The sequence below is a fragment of the Giraffa tippelskirchi genome, chromosome 6 (genome assembly GCF_054371585.1).
Source record: "Giraffa tippelskirchi isolate mGirTip1 chromosome 6, T2T-mGirTip1v1.2.pri, whole genome shotgun sequence".
Classification (NCBI taxonomy): domain Eukaryota; kingdom Metazoa; phylum Chordata; class Mammalia; order Artiodactyla; family Giraffidae; genus Giraffa; species Giraffa tippelskirchi.
The window spans coordinates 144,757,772-144,776,807 of record NC_137280.1 but is presented as its reverse complement, the minus strand read 5'-3'; the positions used below and the strand labels follow the sequence as shown (position 1 = coordinate 144,776,807).

The following is a 19,036-nucleotide window of genomic DNA, read 5'->3' as shown; positions in this document are numbered from 1 at the left end:
TCTGAATATTCTGCTTATGGTTTTATTGACCTGAAAGATTGAAAAAACAAGAATAGATCTCAATTCTTTTTCCTCATCTCAAATAATGTGATAAGAAACAGGAGAAGCAAACTTTCAGCCTCCAGTAGTTTTAGTTTTTTATGTTACTAAAACTTCCTTTTCCTGGGATAAATAAATCAGTTAATCCAATAAAAAAAGGAAGCCTCTAATTCTAATGAGTAGGCCCTTGGAGGAGATGAACCAATAAGAAATATGCTCCTATTTCTGCTGTAACAAGCACAGGAACATGCAGGGGAAAACCTTGCTTTACATGACAAGAGAAAAATGAAAATATTCTAAGAAGATTGAGCCCTGGTTCTGGATGGAAGACCTGCAGTGCTTGTCCTATTCATATGAAGCTGTGAACCCCGACTCAACTCCTTGGCTTTCTGAATTTGAAGAAGCAACTGGATAGGCCTATCAGAAGCCCTATTCCTTGTGTCCAGATGGGACTATCAATCAAGGTACCCACATTCCCCACTTCTGGATTGGGCTTTGTGAAGCAGTCAGCCAGTCTCCCTCACCTCAGTGATTTGTACTGGGAAAGGCATGTCACCCTCAGGCCACGTGAAGTCCTCTTGGAGAGACTCGTATGCACTTGTAGATGGGGAAAAAATGGAAACAGTGGCAGACTTTATTTTCTTGGGCTCCAAAGTCACTGTGGACAGTGACTGCAGCCATGAAATTAAAGGACACTTGCTCCTTGGAAGGAAAACTATGACAAATCTAGACCATGTATTAAAAAGCAAAGAAATCACTTTGCTAAAAAAAAGGTCCATATAGTCAAAGCTATGGTTTTTCCAGTAGTCATGTACTGATGTGAAAGTTGGACCATAAAGAAGGCTGAGTGCCAGGGAATTGATGATCTTGAATTGTGGTGCTGGAAAAGATTCTTGAGAGTCCCTTGGAAAGCAAGGAGATCAAACCAGTCAATCCTAAAGGAAATCAATCCTGAATATCATTGGAAGGACTGATGCTGAAGCTGAAGTTCCAGTACTTTGGCCCCCTATTTGAAGAGCCAACTCATTGGAAAAGACCCTGATGCTGGAAAAGATTGAGGGCAGAAGAAGTGGATGACAGACAATGAGATGGTTGCATGGCATCACCAACTCAATGGATATGAGTTAGAACAAGCTCCGGGAGATGGAGAGGGGGCAGGGAAGCCTGGCGTGCTGCAGTCCACAGGGTTGCAAAGAGTCACACATGACTTTTAGCCACTGAAGAACAATAACATACACACTTGAAGAAAAGTCTCATTTCTTTTTATTTTCCTCAAGCTGAGAAAAGAGGGAGGGGGAAGAGGAAGAGTTTGCCATTGAGACTGTTTACAAAACCCAGGGTTTTTCAGTTACACGAGTCAAGATATTCCTCTTTTGTGACTGAGCTGATTTGGCTTGACCCATATAGAGTCTAATTTCATGGGTCTGAGAGGCTGGGTGAGAACAAACTGGAAAGGACTGTGTCCTCCCACATACCCTGATTCTGCCAGCTACCTAGGTGGTCTTCAGCAATGTTTTGCAGTTTTTAAGCCTTTTAAGTAAATGTTCTGAGATGTTGTTATTGCTGCTGCTGTTGTCATTCTTGTGTTGATATGAAACAATGAATGTCATGACTCTGCTTTTTATCCCACTAATTTTGGCCTGACCCTGGCAGTCACTTATCTCCAGGTATGTGTATTCTCCTGATTCTGCATCCTGGGTGAGCTTAGAGCATATACTCAACTGGAAAGGCCAAAAACAGGACTGGCTTTCTGAGAAAGAACCTGCCAGGAAATGCTGTTACAAACATATTGTGTGAGCATCTGGCCTCAGTAGCAGTGAGAAGCTACCAAAAAAAAAAAGGAAAAAACAAGATGGAGAAATGGATTTACAAGCAACAGTTTGGGATCATGTGGGTCCAGAAGACACAGCTTTTACATGTATCCACTGCCTTTAGGATGGAATCCTCAAGAAACAAGCCTCATTCATCGAATGGAATGAATTTAGGAATTTGCTATAAAGCCCATCCACAATCTGGATGAAATTTATCTTATTCTAAACTCAAAAGATAATTCACTCTGTAGTTGGACCTCCTCCGCTGAACATACTGTGCAGCTTTTTTGACTACCAGGCCAAGAGGCAAGCTTCCAGTCTGCTTCCCTCCTCCTGCGTCCACCCCACTTATTCTTGAAACTGCTCCAATCAGAAGTGACCTCGTAGGTTACTGGGATCTAGCCAATATCCCTCAGAGGGATTTGGATTGCAACAAAGAGCAACTTTTGAAATTAGATAGACCTGGATTTCAATCTTGATTTTCATTCTTCCCTTTCTATTTTCTTTCTTCATCATTTAAGGAGTACATATTATATGCTAGACACTGTATTAGATACTAGAGATGCAGGGATGAACTAAAAAGAAGTCTCTGCTTTCTTGAAACACAGACAGACATTTAATGAATGAATACCTTAAATAGTTTCTTGGCATCAAGTCATTTTCTCTGCTTGGCCTCAATTTCCTCATATGTAATGTCGATAGGGAAATACCCACCTTGCTTGACTGTTTTGGTTACTATAGCTTTATAATATAGGTTGAAATCAGAAAGTGAGATGCCTTCACTTTTGTTCTTTCTCAAAATTGCTTTGGCTAGTTGGAGTCTTCTAGTTCCATACAAATTTTAAATTGTTCTATTTTTGTGAAAAATGACATTGGAATTACATTAAAACTGTAGATCACTTTGGTAGTATGGATATTTTATAATATTAATCTTCCAATACATAAAAATGAAATATTTTTGTTTGTCTCTTCTTCAGTTTATTTTATCAGCATATTATAGATTTCAGTGTACAAGTCTTTCACCTCCTTGGTTAAATTCATTCCTAAGTGTTTTGTTCTTTTTGATGTTATTGTAAGTAAGATTATTTCCTTAATTACTCATTCTAATAGTTCATTGTTGGGTGTACGGAAATGCAACTGATTTTTGTATACTGAGTTTATATTCTTCAACTTTATTGAAATCATCTATTAGTTCTAACATTTTTTGGTGGAGTCTTTAGTTTTCTATACAAAATATTACGTCATCTGCAAAAAGAGACAATTTTACTTAATTTTTAATTCAGATGTCTTTTATTCTTTTTCTTGACTCATTTCTCTGGCTACAGCTTCCTGTACAATGTTTAATAAAAGTGGTGAGCATGGGCATCTTTGTCTCGGAGGAAAAGCTCTCAGCTATTTCACTGTTGGGTGTGATGTCAACTGTGGGCTTGTCACATATGGCTTTTATTATATTGAGGTATGCTTCCTTTATGCCCAGTGTGTTGAGAGTTCTTATCATAAAAGAATGTTGGATTTTGTCAGTTTTTATTACATCTGTTGAGATGATCATATGATCTTTATTCTTTATTAGTGTGGTATATGAAATTAATTGATTTGAGGTTGTTGAACCATCTTTCTATCCCTGGAATATATCCCATTTGATCATGATATATGATCCTTTTAATATATCGTGAAACTAGTTTGCTAATATTTTGTTGAGGGTTTTTGCATGTATGTTAATCAGGGATATTGGCACAATTTTCTTTTCTTTTCTTGTTGTGTTCCTATCTGACTTTGGGATCAGGATAATATGGACATTATATAATGAGTTTGGAAGGGTTTCTTCCTCTTCTTTTTTTGGAAGAATATTAGAAGTATTGGTATTATTTATTCTTTAAATATTTGATAGAATTCAACAAGGAAGCCTGGAGTTTTTAATTTGATTTGATCCTATACTTTTCTTTGTTTAGAGGATTTGATTACTGATTCAGTTTCCTTCCTAGTAATTGGTCTCTTCAGATTTTCTATTTCTTCATGGTTAAGTCATGGTAGATTACATGTTTCTAGAAACATATATTATATTACTTCTAGGTTCTCTCCAGTTTGTTGGCTTATAATTATAATCTGAGCCTTTGTGTTTCTGTGGCATCAGTTATCATATCTCATCTTTCATTTCTAATTTTATATTTGAGTCCTCTCTCTTTTTTTCCTGGTAAGTCTAGTTAGCAGTTTGTCTATTTGTTCATTTTCAAACATCAAGTTTTTAGTGTTATTAATCTTTTCTATTATTTTTTAAATCTGTATTCCGTTTATTCCCACTTTGATCGTTGTTATTTTCTTCCTTCTGTTGACTTTGGTCTTAGTTTGTTCTTCTATTTTTAGTTTCTTTAGGTTACAGTTAGGTTGTTAACATTTGACAATTTCAAAGATGTTTTTTGGTTGTCATAACTGGTAGGGGAAGAGAGAAAGGCATTACTTGCATCTAGTTGGTATAGGCCAGGGATGGTACTAAACATTTTACCATGTACAGGATGCTTCCCACACACCCTCTCAACACACACTTCCCCCTATACACACGTACAAGAATGAATGATTAGGACAATATGTCATGTCAAGGTTGAGAATATGTGCTGTTAAATGCGGTGGAAATAAAAATTAAAATTATTTCAGCTAGGCCTGGGACTTCCCTGGGAATTCAGTGGTTAAGAGTCCACATCTCCATTGCAGGGGGCATGGGTTTGATCCCTGGTCAGGGAACTAAGATCCCACATGCCATGCAGCACAGTCAAAATGAATTATCAAAAAAATGCAACTAGGCCAGAATGTTTGTAGCTAAACATGGTTGGGGGCAAGATGGACTAAAAGGGGAGAACTGGCAAGGTCCAAGAGGCAATAGTGCCCTCAGAGATCTTAACATCTCTTTGAGGAAAGAAGACTCAAGCATGAAAATAATTTATAGAACAAAATTAAGACATCTTATATTCCAAAGTAAAATACTTGAAGTCAGATGGTAATTCTTCCAGATCTGCTGTTGACTTATCATATTGACAATGGGCAAGCCACTTACTCGTCCTCATCTGCTAAACTTAACATTAACAATGGAATAGATAGTTCTGAAGACAGATCCAACACTAGCATTTCATTTTTAACTATAGTCACTAGTACCATACACATAGACTTTTGACACTAGTATCACAGGCAAGTTCTTTCACATATTAGGTAGGAGGATTTTGATAGGACCTTGAGCCTCAGTTTTATTGCCTGTAACTGGGGGAAATAATAAATAACTTGTAGCAGAGAACCTGGCCTATCGATGCTATCATATTATGGTCCATGCAACATATTTTCATCTTTTTCATGATTGTGCATTTAGGTGAAGGCACGCTTCCATAATACTAATCAGGAATAACAACAACAACAAAGGGCCATGTCCTTTCTGGGGTTAAGTGCATACAGTTTCCCAGTAAGCCTCTTAGTGTGTGCCAAACACTATTCTGACTGTGCATCATGAGTAAGTCATTGCTCTTCTGAAAACTTGGCCACCCCATCTGAGAGGTGGAAAAGCTATCGCCTTAAAAGAACAGTAGGAGGTTACATGTGTATTTCTAGTATTTCTATTTAAATCTATTTTCTCTATTTCCTAGTGCCCCTGACAGTCTTCTAGGATATTCTCACTTCTCCATCTGTAGGTCTAAATACCAATAATAAATCTTGTCTTCAAGTCAGCTAAGAACTCTCCTTATTTGTACTATTCTATGAAATAGGTAAAAAGGCAATTAAATTTATAACCTAGTGTTAAAAAATTGAGCTGATTCAGAGATTAAAAATAGAGTTGGAGGGAGTTCCCTGGTGGCCTAGTGGGTAGGATCGGGCCCAGTTCAGTCCTTGGTCAGGGAACTGAGACCCAGCAAGCCACATAGCATGACAAAATAGATAAATAAAAAATTAGAGAATGCAGTCTCTGTCTCAGTCGAGATAGGGAGTGCAGTTTGGGGAAGAATCATATGGAAAGAAAAAAAAAAAGAGTATAGGAGACAGCTATGGTTTTTGTGACATACTGAAATTTAAAATTCAGTGGAGAATAAGGAACTCCAAGATACATTAGTCTGGAATATGAATGGAAGTTTTTCTCAAAAACTTTTCAGTTTTTAGCAGAATGCAATAAAGCCTTAATTAGACATTTTAAATCTCAATGTAAAGGAATTTAGGAGGGATCAAAGAAAAGACTGAGTTTCTTGTCCAAATGGATGCAGGACAAAGTAAACAGGGTATATGCAAGATAAGAGTCCCAGACAGTTAGGACTATGAAGAAATCAGTCTTTGAGGAATTCTTGAAATTATAGAAAGGAATCTATATCTTCAGAGGCCAGAAATTGGGGTTTAAGTCAAGTTTAGATTTCTTAGGAAGGAGAGCCACCTGACTAAAAGCCCTACATAAGTTATTACCATTTAACAACTCTGGGTCTCAGTTTTCTCATATCTTAAATGATGAGATTGCAACCTGAAATACCTAACACCTACTTCATAATGATGACAAATTAAAATTATAATGGAGGGCTTCCCAGGTGGCACTTGTGGTAAAGAACCCGCCTGCCAGTGCAGGAGATATACAGGATGCAGGTTCGATCCCTGGGTCAGGAAGATCCCCTGGACGAGGGCATGGCAGTCCACTCCAGTATTGTTGCCTGGAGAATCCCATGGACAGAGGAGCCTGTGGGCTACGGTCCATGGGGTTGCAAAGAGTGGGACACAATTGAAACAACTTAACATGCACACACATACAATCACAGTTCAGGCATACAGAAATGGAGTCCAGCAGCCATTAAGGATCTGGACTCAGACTGAAATAACAGGAGAGTTAAGCAATGACAATTCAGAAAGGACATGGGAATACTAAAGGGAGACTAATAATTTCAGGCCTAGATAGAGTGTTTGGATATATTACTATTGAAAAAATTGGTACTACAAGGGATAAACTAGATATTGGAGAAATATTTTTGTGTAAAGAAAGAAGTCTCAATTGAACTTTAACATGTAACATGTTTAGTACATGTGTATGTACTAAATAGCAGTGCTCTGGAGAAACATGTGTTTTACGAACATAAATGTAGGAGGAAAAAATTCTGCTGGTTCCCCCATTTATCTAACCCATTAGGTCAAATTTCTTTTTAAACTTCCAGTTTCATAGGGGTCTACTGAAAGTAAACTTACATACTAAATCCATTTCTTCTTGAATTGTGCCACAAATAATAAATCTGTAACACAAATTCTTTAGCAGTAAAACTTACTTGATGTGTATATGGCTGAAAAAGTTTTTAATGATCACAGATACAGTTTCAGAAGCTCTGAATATTGACTTACTTATGAATAAAATGGAGAAAAGTATTTTTAAGTAAAATATTCACATATAAAAACTAATAATTGTTAAAAAATTATCTACTAGAGGTCCTCAGTTGATTTGTCAGTCAGTTCAGTCCCTCCGTCAGTTCAGTCACTCAATCGAGTCCAGCTGTTTGACCCCATGGACTGCAGCACGCCAGGCTTCCCTGTCCATCACCAACTCCCATGGACTTGGAGCTTGCTCAAACTCATGTCCATTGAGTTGGTGATACCATCCAACCATCTCATCCTCTGTCCTCCCCTTCTCCTGCCTTCAATCTTCCCCAGCATCAGGGTCCTTTCCAATGAGTCACTTCTTCGCAGCAGGTGGCCGAAGTATTGGAACTTTAGATTCAGCATCAGTCCTTCCAGTGAACAACCAGGACTGATCTCCTTTAGAATGGACTGGTTGGATCTCCTTGCAGTCCAAGGGACTCTCAAGAGTCTTCTCTAACACCACAGTTCAAAAGCATCAATTCTTCGGCACTCAGCTTTCTTTATGGTCTAACTCTCACATCCATACATGACTAGAGGAAAAACCATAGCTTTGACTAGATGGTCCTTTTTCAGCAAAGTAATGTCTCTGCTTTTTATTACATTGTCTAGATTTGAGATCGTTTTTCTTCCAAGGAGCAAGCGTCTTTTAATTTCATGGCTGCAATCACCATCTGAGGTGATTTGGGAGCCCAAGAAAATAAAGTCTGTCACTATTTCCATTTTTTTCCTCATGTATTTGCCATGAAGTGATGGGACCAGATGCCATGATCTTAGTTTTTTGAATATTGAGTTTTTAGCCAGCTTTTTCACTCTCCTCTTTCACTTTCTGCCATAAAGGATGGTGTCATCTGCGTATCTGAGGTTATTGATGTTTCCCCCTGCAATCTTGATTCCAGCTGGTGCTTCATTCAGTCCAGCATTTCACATGATGTACTCTGCATAAAAGTTAAATAAGCAAGGTGACAATACACAAACTTGACATAGTGCATTCCAGTTTGGGACCAGTCCGTTGTTCCTTGTCTGTTCTTAAAGAGAGAGAATAGTTTTAGTTTTATATATATATATATATTTTTTTTTCTAACATCTCATGTTAAAATAAATGGATTTATGTTTTTAAACCTAAAATAAAAGTTTTACTAAATAATTGTATAGAAATCCAAAATTATTAAGCACGTGATTGTTTCTGTGCAAAATGATTCTTCATTTTCCACACACAGTATCTTAGTTAACTAAGTATCCCTAATATACTCTTTTAAGTGTGCAGTTCAGTAGCAATAAGTACATTCACATTGTTGTGCCCCTAATCTCCAGGGCACTTTTCATCTGGCAAAACTGAACCCTAATTGTTCCATGTCCAGTTCTAACTGTTACTTCCTGACCTGCATACAGATCTCTCAGGAGACAGGTAAGGTGGTTTGGTATTCCCATCTCTTGAAGAATTTTCCACAGCTTGTTATGATCCACACAGTCAAAGGCTTTGGCATAGTCAATGAGACAGAAGTAGATGTTTTTCTGGAACTCTCTTGCTTTTTCTATGACCCAACGGATGTTGGCAATTTGATGTCTGGTTCCTCTGCCTTTTCTAAATCCAGCTTGAACATCTGGAAGTTCTCGGTTCATATACTGTTAAAGCCTAAGCTTGGAGAATTCGGAACATTACCTTGCTAGCATGTGAGATGAGTGCAACTGTGCAGTCGTTTGAACATTCTTTGGCATTGCCTTTCTTTGGGATTGGAATGAAAACTGACCTTTTCCAGTCCTGTGGCCACTGCTGAGTATTCCATATTTGCTGGCATATTGATTGCAGCACTTTCACAGCATCATCTTTTAGGATTTGAAATAGCTCAGCTGGAATTCCATCACCTCTACTAGCTTTGTTCATAGTGATGCTTCCTAAGGCTCCCCGCTTGACTTCGCATTCCAGGATGTCTGGCTCTAGGTGAGTGATCACACCATCGTGGTTATCTGGGTCATTAAAATCTTTTTTGAATAATTCTTCTGTGTATTCTTGCCACTTCTTAATATCTTCTGCTTCTGTTAGATTCATACCTTTTCTGTCCCTTATTATGCCCATCTTTGCATGAAATGTTCCCTTGGTATCTCTAATTTTCTTGAAGAGATCTCTAGTCTTTCCCATTCTATAGTTTTCCTCTATTTCTTTGCATTGCTCACTAAGGAAGGCTTTCTTATCTCTCCTTGCTATTCTTTGGAACTCTGCATTCAGATGGGTATACCTTTCCTTTGCTCCTTTGCCTTTAGCTTGTCTTCTTTTCTCAGCTATTTGTAAGGCCTCCTTTAGCTTGTCTTCTTTTCTCAGCTATTTGTAAGGCCTCCTCAGACAATCATTTTGCCTGTTTGCATTTCTTTTTCTTGGGGATGGTCTTGATCACTGCTTCCTGTACAATGTCACAAAGCTCCATTCATAGTTCTTCAAGCACTCTGTCTATCAGGTCTAATCCCTTGAACCTATTTGTCACTTCCACTGTACAATCATAAGGGATTTGATTTAGGTCATACCTGAATGGTCTAGTGGTTTTCCCTACTTTCTTCTATTTAAGTATGAATTTTGTCTAAGTTGAATAGCATATAACATCTCGATTTATTTCCTGGATTTTTTGTTACATGTACATACTATTCAGTGATAAAATGTGCTGTGTTGAATACTGTGACATTAATTTACTGTCCCCTCTGTGAGATTTTAAGGAGCTAAATAAGACAGTTAACAAATTTAGGTTTCCTAGGAGATCCTCTGAGATTCCTCCAGGTCCCACCTGAGATAAAATCTTAGTTTGCACAGAACATAGCTCAATTAACATAGAAAAATTCTTCCTCCACTCAAGAATTCTTAGGAAAATGTGGCTGTAGAGAAGTTAGCAGTGATTACCCTATCAAACAGAGAAATCGATCTTTTTTTTTTTTGGATAATCACTGGGGAAACTAAACCACCATCATACTAATGTCTTCTCCGAGGACCTCAGAAATATTTTTACAGGAAGACATGGAGGAATCAAGTCTCTTTTCCCCATATGCTACTTAATACATGAGGCATTTCTCCACTGCCTGTGTTTAGTGCCCGATTCACCTCATTTCATGTTGGCCGAAGGAGAAGGGTGTTGCAGAGGATGTGATGGTTAGATAGCATCACCGAATCAATGGACATGAGTCTGAGCAAAATCCGGGAGACATTGAAGGACAGGGAAACCTGGTGTGCTGCAATCCATGGGGTTGCAAAGGGTAGGACATGGCATAGCAACTGAACTCCAACAACAAATGTTGGATGTTGACTGCAGGGAGAGTAGATGTCATGAAATTATTTCATGAAGGATTAAGCTGAGCTCTTCTCCCTCAGGGTTCCAAAAACTGTCTCAGAAGCCTAGAGAAGTGTGGGACAAATTCCAGGTCAAATCAAGTATGAGTTGTTATAAAAGGTTTTGCCTATAGCCTAAAAAAGATGATCTCATTTTAACATTCTAGTAAATCTTTACTGTGTCATTATCAGTGACATTTTCAATTATTTATGCCATTTTGTGAAGTTATTGCATGTATTTTTTTAAAGTTGTATTGAAATATAATTCAGTTACTCTAAAATTCACACTTTTGAAGTATACAACTTAGAGATTTTTGCAAATTCAGAATTGAACAAAAACCATCACTACTATCTAATTTTAAAAGATTTTTATCAACTTCCTCCTCCTTCAAAAAAAAAAAAAATCCCTGGAAACAATAGCCTACCCCATTACACCCTTCCTCCATTTTGATATTGAGAAGCTTTTTATCTCTCTACCTGAGAACTGTCCAATTTTGCATGAGAAACCACAACAGCCATTAATGTTCCTTCTATTTGTGATTTAGGAACAGTGGCTCCATCTTAATAGCTGCCCCAATGCACACTCTTAAGATACTGTGTATTCTCTTAATAAGTAGTGGATATGCCGGAAGATCTCCTTATACTTATTAAGGAAAATAAGCATTCGAGCATAAGCAGTCACACCATGTGAACTGAATACCTTCCCGGGGTCATGGTTGCTTGGGTTAACAGTGTAGGCTCTGTTTTGAGATAGTTTCTTTCATTCTAACTTGCAGTGGTTGCCGATGCCAAGGAAGGGGTCTGCTCTACTCAACTATTGATTTCAAAAGAAATTTTTAAGTTAGTTTAAGAATGCTATCCCCCAAGTTAATATCTTGACTAGGATCGTATCAGTAAAAGGAAACTCAAAGAATTATCTCATTTAACTTTCTGTCTTCTAAAAGGGGAATTTTTAAGCCTTGTCCATCACAACAAATAAATGTAAATACCCTGGTAGCTCAGTCAGTAAAGAATCTGCCTGCAGTGTAGGAGACCTGGGTTTGATTCCTGGCGAGGAAGATCCCCTTGACAAAGAAATGGCAACCCACTCCATTATTTTTGCCTGGAAAATCCTATTGACAGAGGAGCCTGGCGGGCTATAGTCCATGGTGTTGCAAGAATCAGACACGACTTAGTGACTAAACCACCACCAAAATCTTGAAATCTTGTAAAGAGTCTTTTCAACAAATTCTCTAACTCTCTTTTTTATTTTCTTCCATTTTCACTGGCTTATATACTTGCTCTCCACCATCTTATCCAAAGTTACTTTGCTTAGAAGTAATAGAAACCTATTTAAACTAACTCACATGTAAATAGTTTCTCTTTCTGTGTTTCTGTTTCCTTCTTGTCTCTCTCCACCTCACACTGTCTGCTGCTCTGTGAACATAATTTAAAAGGACTACCCCATAGCTGCTGTTGCTGCTAAGTCGCTTCACTCATGTCCGACTCTCTGCGACCTCATAGACGGCAGCCCACCAGGCTCCCACATCCCTGGGATTCTCTAGGCAAGAACACTGGAGTGGGTTGCCATTGCCTTCTCCGACCCCATAGTTGCCAAATTTAAATATCCTGAGTTCAGATACTAAAAGAATCTAAATGATATCTTTGAATAGTAATTCCGAACTCTTTCAAGATAGAGAACATGATGGCCCAGCTTGCTCAGGTTTTCTCTCTTGACCCAGACAGATTTGGTCGGAGGATCAAGACAAGCAGTTGTCAGAGAGAATGGGGTTGAGTTGTTGACCCAGAAGCTCATTCTTAGCTTTATTCTTCAGAATGGTAGCCCAAACTTTATTTCTCTCAACAATTTCAAAAAATCAGCCCCATCAGTCTCAATCCTTTCAAGTACATAAGAATGTGGGCTTCTGCAGAAAAAAAAAGTGGGAAAGACTTGTTAGTAGTTTTGTTTTCCGGTGTTTTTTGGGGGGGTGGGTTAGGGGAACATTTCAAGATCCTGCAGATTGTGATGAAGCTTATCCCAGGGCAATTGACTGAGGTCTGCTATCTCATAGAATTACTGATGGACACAAATTCAGTTCCATCCACTTCTGTAGCCTGGCAGTTCACAAAAAAGTCACTGCTATTAGTCTCTTTCAGAGAAGTGTCCAAATAATGTAATGTCATTTCACAGTTATTAGCCTTTACTAAGTTATTGCACTTTGCTCAATCCTGGCAAGAAGCCCATGTCCTGGAGCAGAACTCAACTTTTAAACACTATAGTGATTGTCCTATTTTAAATAATGGATTTTCCAATGAAGACAAAGGGATTTTATGACCCTTAAAGAATCATTCACTTATCTATTTTAAATGTTAAGGGTTTAATGCTCTCGGTTGATTAAATCAGTGACAGGGCAGTGATTTCCCTGCAGGTGTCAGAAGAAATAGTGAAACCACACTTTTGTCTTTTGAGCTCTATCGTTTATGAAGCTCCAAAAATCCAGAAGGAAAATTTCAGTATAATAGAAGATTATTGCTGTGGAAATTACTTGAAGGGAGAGAGGATGTTTGTGAAGCATAGAGGGAACCTGTAATGTACAGTAAAAGGATAACATCTATTATTCTAAAATCTTCTTGTGTCTTCTAATGATGTTAGGTCTCTAGTCAAGGGCCTAACTCATCTAACCCTAGATAGAATTATATCTAATTTTTAGATATAATTAGATATAACCCTAATTAGATCTAATTATATCTGAGTAATGTTGGGAAAAGTCACTAACCCTTCCCTACTCTTTATTCTTGACTCTCAAAGGATATTTGACCATACAGAGATATAGTGGAATACTATAGCCAGAATACTGGAGTGGGTAGCCTTTCCCTTCTCCAGGGGATCTTCCCAACCCGGGGATTGAACCCAGGTCTCCCACATTGCAGACGGATTCTTTACCAGCTGAGCCACCAGGAAAGCCCATACAGAGGTACAGATATTAAGAATCATATTGATATCTTTCAAGAAAGGCACAGTGAGCACCTAGAGATGGCAGTCCTCTCTTGGGTTGCCTAATCTTACTTCTTGTAAAAAATGTATCATCACAACCTAGAAAAGCCAGCCTAAGATACCTCTGACTCACAGCCTCTATCTACAGCTGACTGAGCACTGAGGTCCACCCCTGAACTAAGCTGAGTCCATCACATGCTTTCTCTTGGGAAAGGGGAATTAACAACACAGGGATGGACTCAGTTCCTCTGGGACAGCCAACATGGAAAGTCACGTTGATGGCAAGGGTTTTCGGCAGTGCCTTCAGGGACAGCTATATACATGTGGATGAGTGGACAGAAAAGTTGTCATCTTAGAGGAAAGAATTAAGCAGATGTCTAACAGGGGTCCCCAACCTCTTGTTAGATCTAATTCCTGATGATCTGAGGTGGAGCTCATGTAATCATAGGAATAATGTGAACAGTAACTCTAATGTGCTTGAATCATCCCAAAACCATACCCCCTACCTGAGTCTGTAGAAAAATTGACTTCCACAAATTTGGTCCCTGGAGCCAAAACCAACCTTTTTGGTCTAGAAGATGTGCATATCGGAGGAAAGGAAAAAAGGGAGAGAAAATTCCTAGGTTCTTGACAGCTGTCCTCATGAGATGTGCATGTGTGTCTCTGCTCAGTCACTTCAGCTGTGTCCGACTCTTTGCGACCCCATGGACTGTAGCCTGCCAGGCTCCTCTATCAATGGGATTCTCCAAGCAAGCATACTGGAGTGGGTTGCCATGCCCTCCTCCAGGGGATCTTCCCGACCCAGGGATTGAACTTGTGTCTTCTGCATTGCAGGCAAATTCCTTACTGCTGAGCTATAGGGGAAGCCCCACCGTAAATTTTCTGAGATACCCAGGATCTTTACAATAGAGCTCACTATATTAAGTTAGTTTGAGTCAGTTTCTAGTTCTCACTACTGTTAGCTTGAACACTCTTGTCTCTACATCTTGATTGAGACACATGTTAACTGGAGAATCATTAGAACAAAAAGAGAACAAAGATGTACTACTATCAGCCAAGTCAAGTCCCAACGTTTAGAATAACTACAAACAGAACTGGTAATCCGAGTCAAAGGATTTTCACTGATACTGCAAAATTTAACCTTCATGCCATTCTAAATAAGCAAAACTCATTTTGCAGATAAGGAAAAGGAAGCTCAGAAAGGTTAAATAACTTCTCCAAAATTGCATAAATTATATATGACAGAAACGCAGCTTGACTGAAGTCTTCTTTCACATTCCTGCATTTTCCATGGCATATTATCCCCAGGTAAATTCAATAACCAAATGCCAGTTGCAGAAAAGGAATCCCTGCTATCTTATTAGCTATAACCGAGGCCTCCAGCAATCTCCTAATTGTTCCCAGCTGAACCAATCACTAGCCTAGGTGGATCCAGGTGGTTACTTGTTCTCTCTGTCTCAGTCCTCAGCTGTAAAACACAGGCAAGATGGCAGTGAAGATGAGAGATGAGTAAAAAGGGCCCAGTGCTGTATCTGGAATTTGCCCAGTATACTAGCATTACAGCGGAGAACAGCTTTTTCCCAGTAAATGGAGCAAAGGGGAGGTGTATCCAGTAGCATCTGCCTTCTGCTCTTCAACCCTGAAATGCCTTGCAGTAGCAAGACCAGGTAAGTGCTTACAGACTTCGGAAAGGTCTGCCTTTCTACCTAATGAGTGGGTTTTACGCCTCCCCAAGCTCAGCAATTATTTATCTTACCTTAGAGGTCTTATCTTAGCAATGTCTTTTTTTGATTCCTGGCTGCTGAATGACATAGATTCCCAGTTTCTGCCCCCGCTTACTGTGCACGGCTTGGCTTCGGTGTGAGTCCCTGTCCCGGGTGAATTTGTGTCCTGAAAGACCAACCAGGACTCTAATCTGACCTGTCCAAATTCTTCTTTGCGTGTTTTTACTGACCTGGCTCTTTGAAAGTCACTTTCATGTGCATATTTCATGTTCCTACTCCATTATTACCTTTCTCAAAGCACCGTCTAATCTTTATTTTACTTTATGAAGTCATATTCTGATCGCTTTCAATCTCATCCAAGCCATGTAGGTATCATGGATATCTGTCTTGACTTTTTTAGACATTTTCCCTTTTATCTCCCCTAAATATAGTTATGAGCAAACTTATACCAGGAAAGCATTCCAAACCTGCCTCTTGTTAAGTCTTTCTTTTTCCTCTTCCTTTCTACAAATTGCTTTGTTGTTTTTGTTTTGTTTTTGCAGCAGAAACTATTCCCAATTTGTCAGTCAACTTCATTTAATTTCTTATGTCTCTCACTGTAAAACATTTGAAGTACTTTGTGTAAGAAACCCTAGATAAGTTGAATAGCATGACCATCAGGGCACCACAGCATTTGGCTGAGGCATGTGTATGTGGGAAGGTTCTCAATCTCTTCAAATCTCCTTTGTTTCCCCAAATCCTGTGAAGTAACTAATGAACATCAGGAAAGAGTCAGTAAAATCTACTTAATGTAATCTCTTGATTTCTTGTTAAGGTTGCACTATCCCCTCCCAAGAAGAAAAAAGTAGGGTTGTAGTGTCATATTTTTGGAAAAATAAATCAGAGATTTCCAGAGTTTTGTTCTGAAAGCAATAGAAAGATCTACTCAGTTCTCTTATCTCTGCTGCCAACACAATGGACCTGAGAAAAGCTTCCCACTGGTTGTGTTTGCATTAGAAATACCAGTTACTTGGACCTTGAGCCCAACTTGGGAACAAATCTCAGATGCCTAAAAAAAAAAAAAAGAATTAAATGTCAACTTGTAATAAGTCTTTGTGTGAGTCTTAACCTTGATGTTAAAGGTCATACTTCTCTTGTTTGGGGAGAAAAACATGCCATTGAAAACATCTTTTTTTTTTTTTTTTAAAGAAAAAGCCAAGCTGAGAGCCTGTACTAGAATGCAGAAGTCGGTGTATGAGGGACTGAAGGTCTGTCTTCTTTGGTGACTGAGTAGAACATAAATTATTTAGATTTTTTAGATTTGTTTCTTCTGTCTTTCAGCCACCATGGGCAGGGTCAAAGGAAAAAGAGGGGCAGTATGCATACATCTGGAAAATGTGGCAGGTCAAGGTAGAGAGAGGTCCAGCTCTGTACCCCTTCGACTGGGGTCAGTTGACCCCAGGATCAGTGATATTTGATCACCAATCAGAAAGGTTGAAGATTCCCATTTCTGCATTTAAATTCCTACATGTTATACCTGGGTCTTTAGTAAAGTTTCTTTAATCACCGTATCCTGGTCTCAGCCATGCTTGTAGGGAAAGGATGCTTGGATGAAATGAAGCCTATTGGAGGCGAGGGGTCCAGCATGCAGAGAGAAGCAGCCCCCAGGGGAAGAGTGCATGCAGAGCCACGGGACACAGGAGACAGGATGGATCTGAACAGCATGTCCTATCATTCCTAGAGGATCTGTAGAACTGCTTGCAAGGCACTCGAGAGAAAAACTGCTATATTTCCTACAGCTGCATAGGATGGGGTTCAGACTGTTAGTCAACTCTTGAAAAATATACTTAATGCTGGAGACAAGAGGGCTTTTAGATCGTACTCATTAAGTCCTTTTTATTTGTACGGCAGTGGGTTTCTTTAGCCGATATGACTCTTTAGAGATCTGATGTATGGAGATATGTTACTCTTCCTTCCTTACTCTCTTGATAATTCTGCATATCTGCTGTACTTTCCTTGCAGTCTCACCTCTAACAGGATTTTTATCTGTCTGTGTTTCCACTATACATGTTTGGATTCACGATCCAGCCAGGTAGATCCCTCAAGGAGAAATCCAAAGGAGAGATGAAGAAGGCGTGGTAAAAAACAAAGGAAAGTAAAGGGGGAGAGAGACGGAGGTTGGGAAGATGAAGAAAAGTAGGTTAAACTGTTGCTGAAGCTGGTTTATGCAGCACTGAACACTCTTAGCATCTCTGGAGTTGAGACGAGCCATCATCATCATCTAATTTAATCCACTGTAAGCAGCTGTCACATGACAGTGATATAGTTTTGAGAGACAACCTTTCTATTGGGCTGCTTCATTATTCAGAAACCAGTGGGGACTGATTCAAAATGTCACTCCGAAGAGTTATGGCACTCTTAGACAAAGGACACACACAGAGATGGATTTGGTGAGATGTGTCTTTACTTTCCATGTCTAAGCACAGTCCCTGGGTCATGCACAGCCGCTTGGTCCCAGCTCCATTGCTCCACCATCTAACAATTAGCTAATACGTACCGAACACTTACTAAACACCCAGCCATGGGCTCCATGCTTCACCTATGTCACCTCATCCCACCTACAACCACTGAGGGAGGGTGTGCTGTAATTATTCATATTTTAAATGAGACAAGGTTTAGAGAGATTCTGAAACTTGTTCATTGTCCCAAATAATATGTTGAAGAATGAAGGCTCACAGTCAACCTGTACTGCTAACCCTGTGCTCCATGCTTGCTTTCTCCTGCCATGCTTTCTGCTTCCCCAGCTACAATGATCTCTTACCTTCCTCTTTCTCTTAATTCCCTTGCATGTGCTTTGCTCACCTCAGCTGAGCTCTCATTATTTAGATTGCTGCCTTGAGTGCCTGAAGCAGGGCACATTATGCACATCTGAACTTTATCCTGCTGATTGATATGGGGTTGGCCAAAAGGATCATTCAAGTTTTTCCATATAATCTTACGGAACCATTTGGCCAACCCAGTATTTTCTCTCCAAAGAGTTTCTGGGTGGCATCAGCAGGCATCTGCTCACCTTCTATCTCTCATCAGTGGTGATGTGCTCAGAGAAGGAAAAACCTCATTAACAGATTCAAAATCTGGAAACCTAAGGACGTTGTCAGAACTCCTCCCCAATACAGTGGTTCTTCAGATGGAGCAGTTTATTTAAATCCTTTGGGCATCTATTTCTTCATCCATCAAATGAAGCAGACATATTGCCTACCACAGTAAACTGCCCTGGGGAGCCAAGGAGACAGAGCAAGAAAAGTTGTTTGTAGGCATATGCCTGATGTAAAAGTATGTGCTCTAGAAATTTTAGCTGTTATTATTATATTATTATTAATTAGAGAAGGTTTTTAATCTCCATTTAGCAGAAGAAGAAACTAAGATCCAGAAATGAGGTTTCTTGCCTCAAATGGTACAGTCTCTTGGGCAGAAATAAAGACTTTCATTCACTGAGCATTCCCTGCACATCTACTGCGTGTCAGGCTCTCAGGTATATGCTAGAGATACTCAGATTAATATGTACAACATGAACTTATATTGCATTCCCTTTTTATGGTGTGGCACATTTCTCCAAGTATTCATGAATACTCTCAAAGGGGAAAATGCTGAGGATCCTAGAGAAGAGTGGTCATCTCAAGGTCAAATGGTAGATGCTGCAGACAGTGTGTACAGAGTGCTAACTCAGACACCCTGATGCCTAAGCTGCTACCCATTTCATCCCACTCAGCTGAATGTAATTAGGAAAGTGTATCTTTGGAAAACTAATACCCCTTATACAATGTATTCTAACATCAACTATAAATTA

General features: G+C 39.2%; 1 protein-coding gene across 1 annotated transcript in view; it reads left to right on the top strand.

The window, feature by feature from the left end:
• GABRB2 (gamma-aminobutyric acid type A receptor subunit beta2) overlaps positions 1-17,767 on the top strand; it is a 320,547-nt gene extending 302,780 nt beyond the window's left edge. Inside the window, exons 13-15 of the transcript XR_014055595.1 lie at positions 14,948-15,153; positions 16,399-16,457; positions 17,278-17,767. The gene's annotated coding sequence lies outside the window, so the exon portion shown is untranslated. The remainder of the gene's footprint in view (positions 1-14,947; positions 15,154-16,398; positions 16,458-17,277) is intronic.
• Positions 17,768-19,036: the final 1,269 nt, after the last annotated feature.